We start from the raw sequence: 11,592 nt of genomic DNA on the forward strand, positions 1-11,592 counted from the left end.
TAAGTTTTTTCTTTCAAATAAAAATTTATTTCATAAATAAAAAATTACATGAATTTTTCACCTTAAAAAAGGCTACTTCAAGCTTCATATATGTACATAATCAATCTATTACAATAAATATGATCACAAAATATTACATGAAAATTCAAAAAAGAATAGCCCTTATCATGAGGACGATTTCTTTATTCAATAGCAACCAAATCTTCGAATCTCTATTTCCACGCTTCATTGTCATCCACTTCTGCTTGTGATCAAAATGATAAATTGGAATCTGGAATCTGAAATCATGAAAAATGTTTTTACATTAATATATGTATATTTTCATTCCAACAAAATCTTTTAAAATGTTTGTTTACTTCTAAACAAACTAATTCTATAGTAAGATAATATTTCACAATTCTCACTAAGTTTATGAATGTTAAATAGTTACAGCTGAGAAACTATGAAACAAGAATAGCCTATACCTACAACTAGAAGCCTCATTAAGTTCTTCAATATCATTGAATCCAAAAGAAGATGTAGCTCCATCTAATTAGTTAACATATAAATATTATAAAAAGTAGAGAAATGCAATGACTGAATTACTCAAATATAAATATTGAACTTTACCACCTATCTCTGGGCAGCTTACACACGTCTTCTTTCACCCCTTCGAAACCTTCGACTTGATCATATTCCATGTTTACACATTTATTGGGTTCGCCTTTCAGCTTTGAGCTTACTGCTATCTTTGGCCTTTTATCTCGCTACTATGCAAAGATGATACATTTGACTTGTTAGAGTTCTGTCTGGAAATGTTCCCTCGACTTGAAAGTTCAGCAGCAACTCCAGCAGCTATGCTAGCTAGCCCTCTTAGCCACCTAAGCAGCGGAGGCCAACACAAGAGATGTTGAATCCACGGTACAGGCCAGCTATGCCATCTGATTGAAGTGTCTTCTTGTATACATCAACCAAGCCATTGAATTGCCGCTCTCCACCCTTCTTTGCTGCCTTGGAATCATTAGCCAAACAGGTATGAGCATAATCCAGAGAGTAGACAAACAGAAGGGAAGAAGCACCAGCGGCACCTCCGGAAGCCAAGTTGCACATTCCAATAGCCATCTCTATCCTTTTTCCTTTTTAAAGTTGAACATTCTCTTGAAGTAATCCTTGAAGGCAAAGTTCAATGTGATGTGGACATCGACCAGAGGTTCAGACATGTGTATCGCTGTAGACAGCGCAGATCGACGGCCACGATTCAGAGTTTATATTTCTAGTTGTTTATGTATTTCTTTCATGCATTTTCTTTCCTATTGTACCCTTAGTATAAGCTGAGTCATGAGTGTAGCCCCGAGGGCAAAAGAGTAATTGTATTTTCTTTTATGTTGGGACCTATATATAGGTCATGTCATGTTGTATTGTGTTTGATGCTTGATTAATAAAATTCTGAAATTTTCTTCTTTGTCTTCTTGCTTGAGAGCTGGAGAAAAAGAGAGGAGGCCTTGGAGAGGCTCCACCCGAAGTACCCAACAGTCCGCTCCAGCGAACTCTTGGTTTTTACCGGTATTTTCTTTGTTCCTATTCCTTTACCTCCTCCTTCACACATCAGCCCTTTCTCTTCAATTTTTGCCAAATTTCCTTCTCCCCAACTGGCCGACCCATCCATTGCTTGCTTCACTCCACCGTCCAGCAGGCCTCCCCCACCCATCCCTCCACACAGCAGCCGTTTCCCCTACCGCCAGATCCCGAAATCCCCAACCCCTACCCGGTTTTGGCCGCCAGCTGAGCCAACAGCCGACCAAGGCAAATCAGCGATCTCCCCTCCCAGCATCCGTCCGTTGGGCTTGCCTGCCGCTGGCTTCAGCCCAGGCCGCAGCCCCCTTGGCCGACCAGCTGTTCCCAGGGAGAAATCCCGCCTCCTTTCGATTGAAATTTGAAATTATTACATTAATTTTCTTTTAATTCTTTCCTAAAATAGCGCCCTAAATTTAGGAAGGGATTTAATTGAAATCTTAGCCGTTTAAATTCAAATTTCAAATCTCTCTAATTAAATAAAATCTGAAGTTAAAATCAGATTTTAATTAATGACATGGGGCCCACTAATTAAGCAAAACTCCCTCTCTTTCTTCCCTTGCTTGGCCGGCCCCTCACACTTAGCCGTTTCTCTCTCTTTGCCACATCATCACCTACTAATTACCCCTTAATTTCTCTCCATAATGGCTGCCTTTTTTTTTTGGAATTGAAAGAGAATTGAATGATAAAATAACTTCTCCTTTCAAGCCTAAAAAAAAAATCTGAAATTCAAATTTCAGATTTCCTCCTTGATTTCCCCTAGCTCTCGGCCTAACCCCCCCTTCCGTGTTTTCTTCCCGCCTTGCCTCAATGTTGAATGGCGGATCCGGAGCTTGAATGGGGGTTAGTTTTTCACGCCGACGGGAGCATCGATATCCTACGATCGCCGTGCTTCGACGTAGGGTTTGAAGACGAAACTACCGTGGAAGAGTACTTGGAGAGAGTCGTCCCGATCCTTGCAAGCATCTACGACCGACAATTTTTGAAGCACACTTGGAGTCTCGAAAGCCAAGCATTCACATCCTCCTCGTCACCGTCAACCTCTCCGTGGCTAAAGGCCCTTGGTGTGGCCACCATCTTCGTGGCATCGTTGAGTTTGTTAAAGGCCTTCTCCCGCTAACCCAAATTGAGTGTGAGTGATCAAGGTACTCATTGTGAAATTTCTAAACATTAGTCGTGGGATTTTATTAATTTCCCGCATTTGCTTTGTTGTGAACTTTGAGATTCATTATTAATCGTGTCTAAACACTAGCTTGAAATTGTTTATCATAATACTTCTTCAATGGAAAATGCTTGAATCTTAATTTACGAAAGCCTAATCTTACTTGAGTAAACTTTGTGAATCTTTAATGAATTTCATGTGCAATCCTTGAATGTTTTACATCATATTTGGTATCAGAGCATGGCTAGCATGCTGTCCCTTTGCTAGATTGCATCCTAGGAATCCAATTTAAGTTATCCTTAGCTTGTTTGCATACATACCATTGCATAATAATTTTTTTCACTGTTTTAGCTTGCTGCCCTCTAAATTTCTGCATCGTTTTCATCATTTTAAGCAAGTCTATCTCATTGTCTTAGTGTTGTCCTTGTCACATCCACGTCCCAAACTGTTTAGGTTGCTTAGACAAACATTTGAGTTTGCTGTCCACTCACTTTCTGCACTTAGTATAGCCTGTAGGAGGAGTTCTAGGTAGTGTCCAGCTGCTGCCCACTGTTTTCTGCAGCTGATAGACTTCCGTTAGTGAGCCTAGAGTCGCTGCTTAGGTGCTGCCTAGGCCCGGGAACCTAGCCGAAACACTTAGGTGACTTTCCCCTCGACTGTGATCGCTGCCCAGCGATTCCCAGCTGCTGTAGCCTCAATTTTAGCAAGCATTTCGGTAAGGTTAGCTGCTGTCCTTGACTTAGGAAACATTTCTAGTGATCCCCAACACCCAATCATGGACCCTACCCATCTGCAAACCACTTTAGACATGATTATGGGTCAATTAGGAACACTTACACAACAAATGAAGGATACCCAAACGAGTGTAGCTGAACTTAGACGTCATACGGGAGAAAGACTAGACAATATTGAAAGAATGAGACACCCGGCTATCTACACACCTTCTAGACCTCACTCACCATATGGCGAAGATACCCGAACTGAATACGGACCTCCTAGAGATTACTACCGACCCAACCACCGACCCCAACAAGAACCGGTAGGACGTGACGCGCCTTGGAGAGACAATGACACCCAGCTCCTTAAGAGCATTAAAATAGATGCCCCGACTTTTGACGGAACTTTAGAACCCCAGGTTTTCCTCGATTGGATTAAAGGGATGGACAGTTACTTTAAATGGTATAACATTTCGGAGGAAAAGAAAGTTAGATTCGCTGAGATGAAACTGACGGGTAGAGCCAACCAATACTGGACTAACGTTGAACACATGAGAGAGACTCGAGGAGAATATCCCATAGCTGACTGGGGAGCGATGAAGCAAGAACTGAAACGAAAATACCTTCCTCCCTCGTACTACCCAAGACTACTAGATCGTTGGAATAGGCTAACCCAAGGGAGTAAACCCGTTAAGGAATACATCTCCACGTTTGATGACTTCTTAATTCGTTGTAACGGGGAGGAGACCACCACTCCCACACAACTTCTGTCCATGTTCAGAGCCGGATTAAGGGAAGACCTAAGAAATGAACTCTTTGCTAGAGGGATAAATACGTACGAAGCTGCCTGTAGTCTTGTGCTAGATCTGGAAGAATCAAGGAGCCACGCCTCTAGGACCCAAGACTCTAGACCTAATCCCTTCAAGTCCTCCTCTAGCCAACCTTACAACAAACCCACTGGACCCTCAGGTAGTCGGCCTACTCCTAGTCAAGCCCAACCACGATCCGACTATAAGGGGAAAACACCCGACCGAGAGACTCCCAAAATCACTGCCGGCACTAAGTGTTTTAGATGCCATGGGTACGGACACATTGCTTCTCAGTGCTCCAGCCCGTTTAAGGTCACAATAATTGAGGAAGTGACGGAGGAAGAAGGTGAACCTGAAACTGACTTAGTCCACCATATGGACGACGATGAAGAATTTTTCGACGAGGAAGATACTGCTGTTGTTCACTGCCTCCAGAAGATGAATCACTTGGATCTGCAAGTTGTTAGGTGTGCCTTTTCCCAACCTAAACCTAGCGACGACTGGCGAAGGACCTCAATCTTCTACACTTTCACTAAGATTGGAGACAAAAATTGCAAAGTCATAATAGACAGTGGAAGTTGCATTAACGCCGTATCTTCTGCCATGATTTCAAAACTGCAATTGAGGACTACCCCACACCCGAACCCCTACAAAGTTGCTTGGATAAACTCCACCACCTTGGAGGTGAAAGATAGGAGTCTTGTTCCTATCGAATTCGTTGGATACAAAGAGAAGATCTGGTGTGATGTTTTGACAATGGATGTGGGCCAAATCATCCTTGGCCGCCCTTGGTTGTTCGACAACGATGTACACATTTATGGCCGATCAAACACTTGTGTGTTTGAACACGAGGGCAAGAAAATTAAACTCCTACCCACTCAACCTAAGTCGACCAAAGAAGAAGTTAAACCCAACTCCCTGAAACCCAACTCGAGCCTGAATCTTTTAACTGCTAAAGACTTAAGTATGGAGCTGGAGACAGGAGCCCCCCTGTACGCGTTAGTAGCCCGGGAAATAAGTATAGATCACGACATGGTTTAAAATTGCGCAATATGAGGCTCGCCTTTGCGCAATTCCAGTGAAAAGCGCCTTGAGGCTTGCGCCTCAAGTTTTTTTTATGAGGCTAGCGCCTCAACTTGGTTGAGGCCCGCCTTAAGGCGCGCCTCGCCTCACTGGCTTGAAGCTTACGCCTCACCCAATATATATTAAAACTTACATAAATCCTGAAGTAAAGCCGCAAACAAATCACACTTTGTGTACCCCCTAGTCGCAGCAACTTCCTCTCAACTTCCTTAACCTCTAACCCGTCGCCATTTTTTAACATATTATTTGAGTATTATATAAAAATTTACTTTTAACATTTATTTACACTTAACACAATTTTTGTATTATAAGGCTCACGCCTCAAAATGCCTTGAGGCTTACACCTCGCCTTACAAAAAAAAAACCTCAATACCTAATTGCACATTTTTAAACATGGTGATGATAGTGCTAATGACTTATGAATTCTTATGTGATATGTCATTGCTATTACCTCTAAGGGACATTCAACATGCCATAGACCTGGTGCATGGAGCTTCTTTACCCAACCTGCCCCATTACCGAATGAACCCTACTGAACATGAGGAGCTCAAGAGACAAGTTGATGAGTTGTTGGAACGAGGGTTCATTAAGGAAAGCCTTAGCCCGTGTGCGGTTCCTGCCCTTCTTACCCCCAAAAAGGATGGGTCATGGAGAATGTGCGTTGATAGCCGTGCTATCAACAAAATCACAGTCATGTACCGCTTTCCAATCCCTCGTCTAGATGACATGCTTGACATGATGACTGGAGCCACGCTCTTCTCAAAAATAGATCTCAAAAGTGGCTACCACCAGATTAGGATACGCCCAGGAGACGAGTGGAAGACCGCTTTTAAGACCAAAGATGGGTTGTACGAATGGACAATAATGCCTTTTGGATTGAGTAACGCGCCCAGCACTTTCATGAGAGTAATGACTCAGATCCTTAAGCCTTTGCTTGGAAAATTTGTTGTAGTATACTTCGATGACATTCTGATCTACAGTCGTTCGGTGGAACAACATTTGAATCACCTACAACAAGTCTGTGAAATTTTGAAGAAGGAACAAATGTACGCCAACCCTAAGAAATGCGCTTTCCTCACGAATCAAGTTACTTTTCTTGGATTTATAATTTCTTCCCACGGCATATCTGCCGACCCCGAAAAGGTGCGCGCAATCAACGAGTGGCCTATACCAAAGAATATTAGGGATGTTAGGAGTTTTCACAGATTGGCCACGTTTTATAGGAGATTTATCAAAAACTTTAGCACCATCGTGGGTCCCATAACTGATTGTTAAAAGAAAGGGGATTTTGTCTGGACGACATCTGCCACCAAGGCTTTTGAGGAAATAAAAAGGAAAATGGTTGAAGCACCAGTCATGCGTCTACCCGACTTTTCAAAAGTTTTTGAAGTAACCTGCGACGCATCTGGTATAGGAATAGGAGGAGTATTATCCCAAGAAGGACATCCGGTTGCCTACTTCAGTGAGAAATTAAATGACATCAGGCAACGATACTCCACCTACGATAAGGAATTCTACGCTATAATTCAATCCCTCAGGTATTGGAGACATTACCTGCTTCCCCAAGAATTCGTTATCTTCTCTGACCACGAAGCTTTACGATATATCAATTCACAGAAGAAACTGAATGCCCGGCACGGAAGATGGGTTGAATTCCTGCAAGAATACACTTACACCATTAGGCACAAAGCTGGTTCTGAAAATAAGACTGCCGATGCACTAAGTCGAAGAATGATGGTTACACGTGAGATGAGAACAGAAGTGATTGGTTTTGAGCAAATTAAAGAAAGCTATTCTGACTGCCCCGATTTTGGAGAAGCCTACTCAAAGCTAACAACTAGAAACGAGCATATCATAGGAGATCTTATACTGGAAGATGGATACCTGTTTAAGGCTCAAAAACTTTGTATTCCCACTACGTCACTTCGAGAATTTCTTGTGTGGGAACTACATGCTGGAGGTTTAGCAGGTCACTTTGGTCAAGCCAAGACCATTGCCGCGGTTAAAAATTATTTCTACTAGCCAAGTCTTAAGAGGGACGTTAGCAGATTAGTAAGGCGGTGTCACACCTGTTAGTTAGCCAAACAACATAAACAAAACACCGGCCTTTACACACCTCTCCCCGTGCCTAACCAACCCTGGCAAGATGTTAGCATGGACTTTGTCTTAGGTTTACCCAAGACCCTTAGGAAGCATGACTCGATATGTGTAGTCGTAGATAGGTTTTCTAAGATGGCCCATTTTCTCCCGTGCTCCAAAACTTTTGACGCCTCTAGAATAGCCAAGCTGTATTTTGATGAAATTGTGAGACTGCACGGCCTACCCAAAACCATTGTGTCAGATAGAGATGTGAAATTTACTAGTTACTTTTGGAAGACTCTATGGCATAAAATGGGAACCAAATTACAATTCTCCACTGCTTTTCACCCCCAAACGGATGGCCAAACCGAGGTAGTAAATAGAAGTCTAGGAAATCTTTTAAGGACCTTGGTAGGAGAGAATCTTAGGGACTGGGACTCTAAACTACCGATAGCTGAATTTGCATACAACAACTCTGTAAACCGATCTACGGGTCTAAGTCCTGCTGAAGTCGTGTATGGTTACCTACCTAGACAGCCCATTGACTTGATTCCATTAAGTCCTAAGGTTAGAGTTTCTGAGTCTGCATCTGCATTCGCATCTCATCTTCAAGAATTGCACAAAGAAATAAACAAAAGAATTCAACAAAGTAATGCTCATTATAAGATTGATGCTGATCGTAAGAAGAGATTTAAAGAATTTGAAGTTGGAGATTTTGTTATGGTACGGATTCGTCCGGAGCGGTTCCCCCAAGGAACCGTTAAAAAGTTACATGCTAGAAGTGCGGGCCCCTTTAAGATAATCTCGAAGGTAAACAACAATGCTTATGTGTTAGACCTTCCTGAAGGCTTTAATATGAATCCTACGTTTAATGTTGAAGATTTAGTAGCTTTCGAGGGACCCGAGTTTAACCCTGATAATCCACTTCATGATAAGCCTTGTGAGAACCCACCCAGTGAGATCCCCAACCTACCTCCACTCCCCAAATTGCCCCATTTACCCACTGCGGAGAAGGTCGAAGCTATACTTGACGATGAAATCATTTCCACGAAGGAAGGTGGTCGCCAAAGGTACTTGGTGCACTGGAGAGGGAAGCCGGCGACAGAGGACACGTGGATAGACCGAGAGGAGCTGCAGAGGTTGGATCCAGATCTCCTAGAGATGTACGAGAGCTCCAGAGATTTCTACTCGACGGGGTCGAGTTTTCTCCCACCTGGGGAGAGTGATGTGGACATCGACCAGAGGTTCAGACATGTGTATCGCCGTAGACAGCGCAGATCGACGGCCACGATTCAGAGTTTATATTTTTAGTTATTCATGTATTTCTTTTATGCATTTTCTTTTATTTCCTATTGTACCCTTAATATGAGTTGAGTCATGAGAGTAGCCCCGAGGGCAATAGAGTCATTGTACTTTCTTTTGTGTTGGGACCTATATATAGGTCATTTCATGTTGTATTATGGTTAATGAAGATTGAAATGAAAATGTGTGTTTTGGTTTCCACTTCTTGCTTGAGAGCTTGAGAGGAGAGAGAGCTCTAGGGGAGCGAGTGCAATACCCACCAGTCGTTGGAAGAGTCCGCGACTCGTGGCTTTATTTTTATTTTATCTTCTTCTTCTCCACCTCTTGGTTCTCTTCCACGTCCACCCGCCAACTCCCTTAGCCCCACCGCCGGCCATCTCCCCACTAATCCTCCCCATCCTCCCAATCATACCCCAGCCTGCCCAACCTCTTGCCGCTGACTCCTCTTCCCCTTGAATCCCCTTCATTAGGATGACATTAATCTTCATAATTACTTCCCAGTTTAGCTCGCATGAGAGGGAAATTTCAGTTTTGCTTGAAATTCAAAATTGAGATCCAAATTGTTACCATATAGAGAGATGTCCAAATCAGAAAATTTTTATTCATGCAATCAATCTCAAAAAAAATCCAAACGGAATTATTAATTCCTTTCCTAATCTATCACCTCTACTTGGAAACTCCCAAAACTCCTCCAGGATTTACTCTCCCCCTTCAATACGCTGCCGGCCTCCCATGGGGATTTCCCATTAAATGCCAAATAAACTCCCTGCTCTTGAAATTTGAAATTCTGGAGTGAATTCCAGAATTCACAAAATTGGTATTTCTTTGCTCAAGTGATATGTATGCACTTAAAAAAATTTGAAATTTTAGATATATGCTTGGAAAGAATTGGTTTCAATTACTCTTGAAAATTACAAGAGTACAAAAAATAAAAAGGAATGCGTAAAGATTGCGCAAATATGAAAAAGAGCACAAAATTAGCCCAATGTCAAAAGATGCCACAAAAATTGCCAAAAAATTTGAAAAGATACGCAAAGTGCCACTTGTGGTAATCTTCTCTTTCCAAATTCTTTCAATCTCTTAATTTCAAATTGATCTTATGTTCATTTGTATTCTATTGAATTTTGAAATATAGAAATATTTATTCATCTCTCTTGTAATGATTTTTTATATTCAAATGTCTAAATTGAATCATATTTTTGATAAATTCTTCTTACTTACAATGTTATATCACTTCTTAAAATTCTATGAATTTCATGATTTACCTAATGTATTAGTTTAAGATTGCATACATTATGTCAATCACCATTTCGAAAATCTTTCAAATGAATTTCATATAATTACTTATATTTCTGTCTATTCTTCTTCACATTTTGTTGTTGTCAAAAAGGGGAGAAATTAATTGTGTTTGTATGTTTTGTTTATTATTGTGGTTGTATGTGTTTTGTTTTGATCAGGACTTGCTTTGCATTTTTGATTTGTGTTTGACTTTGTGATTTTGTTAAAAAAAATTTTGAAAAACAAAAATATTGTTCTTTGCTTCAAAATGCCTCCTTATTTTCATGTATTCATCAATTCAGGGGAAGTTTAGGATTTGTTTAAAATTAAAACCATACAAAATAATAATGTTTTTGCCATCCATCAAAAAGGGGAGAATTGTTAAAATAGTTGCTATTTAATGCTTTAACATTTTGCAACTTATATAGTTTGATGATTCCAAACATTATTGTTCAAATGTTGTAGTTATCTCCTAACAAATTTTAGAAGATTTAATTTGCTCTCTGGTGGTACTAACATTTCAGGAAAAAACAACTCCAGACTACGAAGACTTCAAATAAAATTCAGAATGAATTCTTTAAAATTTGAAGTTTTGCACTTCTTTGAAATTAAATTGAAAGGGAGTGATTGTTAATTGAGTGAATAAAAACATACCACACACACATAAGGAGATCATAAAAATTTTATACTGATCGTACTGCGGACATATCCGTTCATACAGGACTATCGACAGTTATCTCCTATTGAGCCATGAATGAATAGGAACTTGCGTTGAAAAATTTTCTAAGCCCTTATCGCCGGACGAATTTATAATCTCCAGGACGATTGGTTCTCTGTAAAATTTTCGTCCTAGACAAAATTAAATTATCGTTCATGTGATTGGTCCTCTGGAAAATTTTCGTCTAGACGAAAATAAATATCGTCCAGGACGATCTCGTCTTTGGAAAATTTGGTCCAGACGAAATTAAATTATCTCATGGCGATTGGTCCTCTGGAAATTTCATTCCAGATTGAAAATTAATAATCATCTGGGACGATCGATCCTCTATAAAATTCGTCCAGACGAATAAATTTTGTCCAAACGATTAACCGACTGTAGAAACGGTTTTCAGCAGTTTCTAGAACCGACCTTTGTAATAACCGTTCGTACCGGACGAACCTAGTTCGTAAGGGATGATCAGCTATACGAAGATATTTCATACACATATTCAAATAGGGTCGTTTTAAATCGTTTAAGTAAAATCGTCTAGGACGATCCCACGATGCGGAGATATCCACTGCGTAAAGAATTGAAAACTTGCAGTTTTTGGGCGGTTTTCTTATCTTTTTAAAAATAGTCCAAATTAGACTGCCACCAACTTTTTCGTCATTTGATCTTCGTGCCTCTTAAGAGAATAGCTAAGGATGAGAGTGTGAGGAGTGCATTCAAGGGAGGATTCCTTCACTGGACGGTGAATTTCACTTAGTGAGTCAAAGGTAAGAATCTCACTTTGAATTGGGATTACTTCACTATCTTTTCTTCTTCCTTCTAGATTTATTGTGAGAAGATCTGTCAAAGAGATCCGGTTCACTGCCACACTTAGAGAGTGTAAAATAGCCGAAGGGTTCCACC

Source organism: Dendrobium catenatum, unplaced genomic scaffold (assembly GCF_001605985.2).
Source record: "Dendrobium catenatum unplaced genomic scaffold, ASM160598v2 fragScaff_scaffold_800, whole genome shotgun sequence".
In the NCBI taxonomy this organism is placed as follows: domain Eukaryota; kingdom Viridiplantae; phylum Streptophyta; class Magnoliopsida; order Asparagales; family Orchidaceae; genus Dendrobium; species Dendrobium catenatum.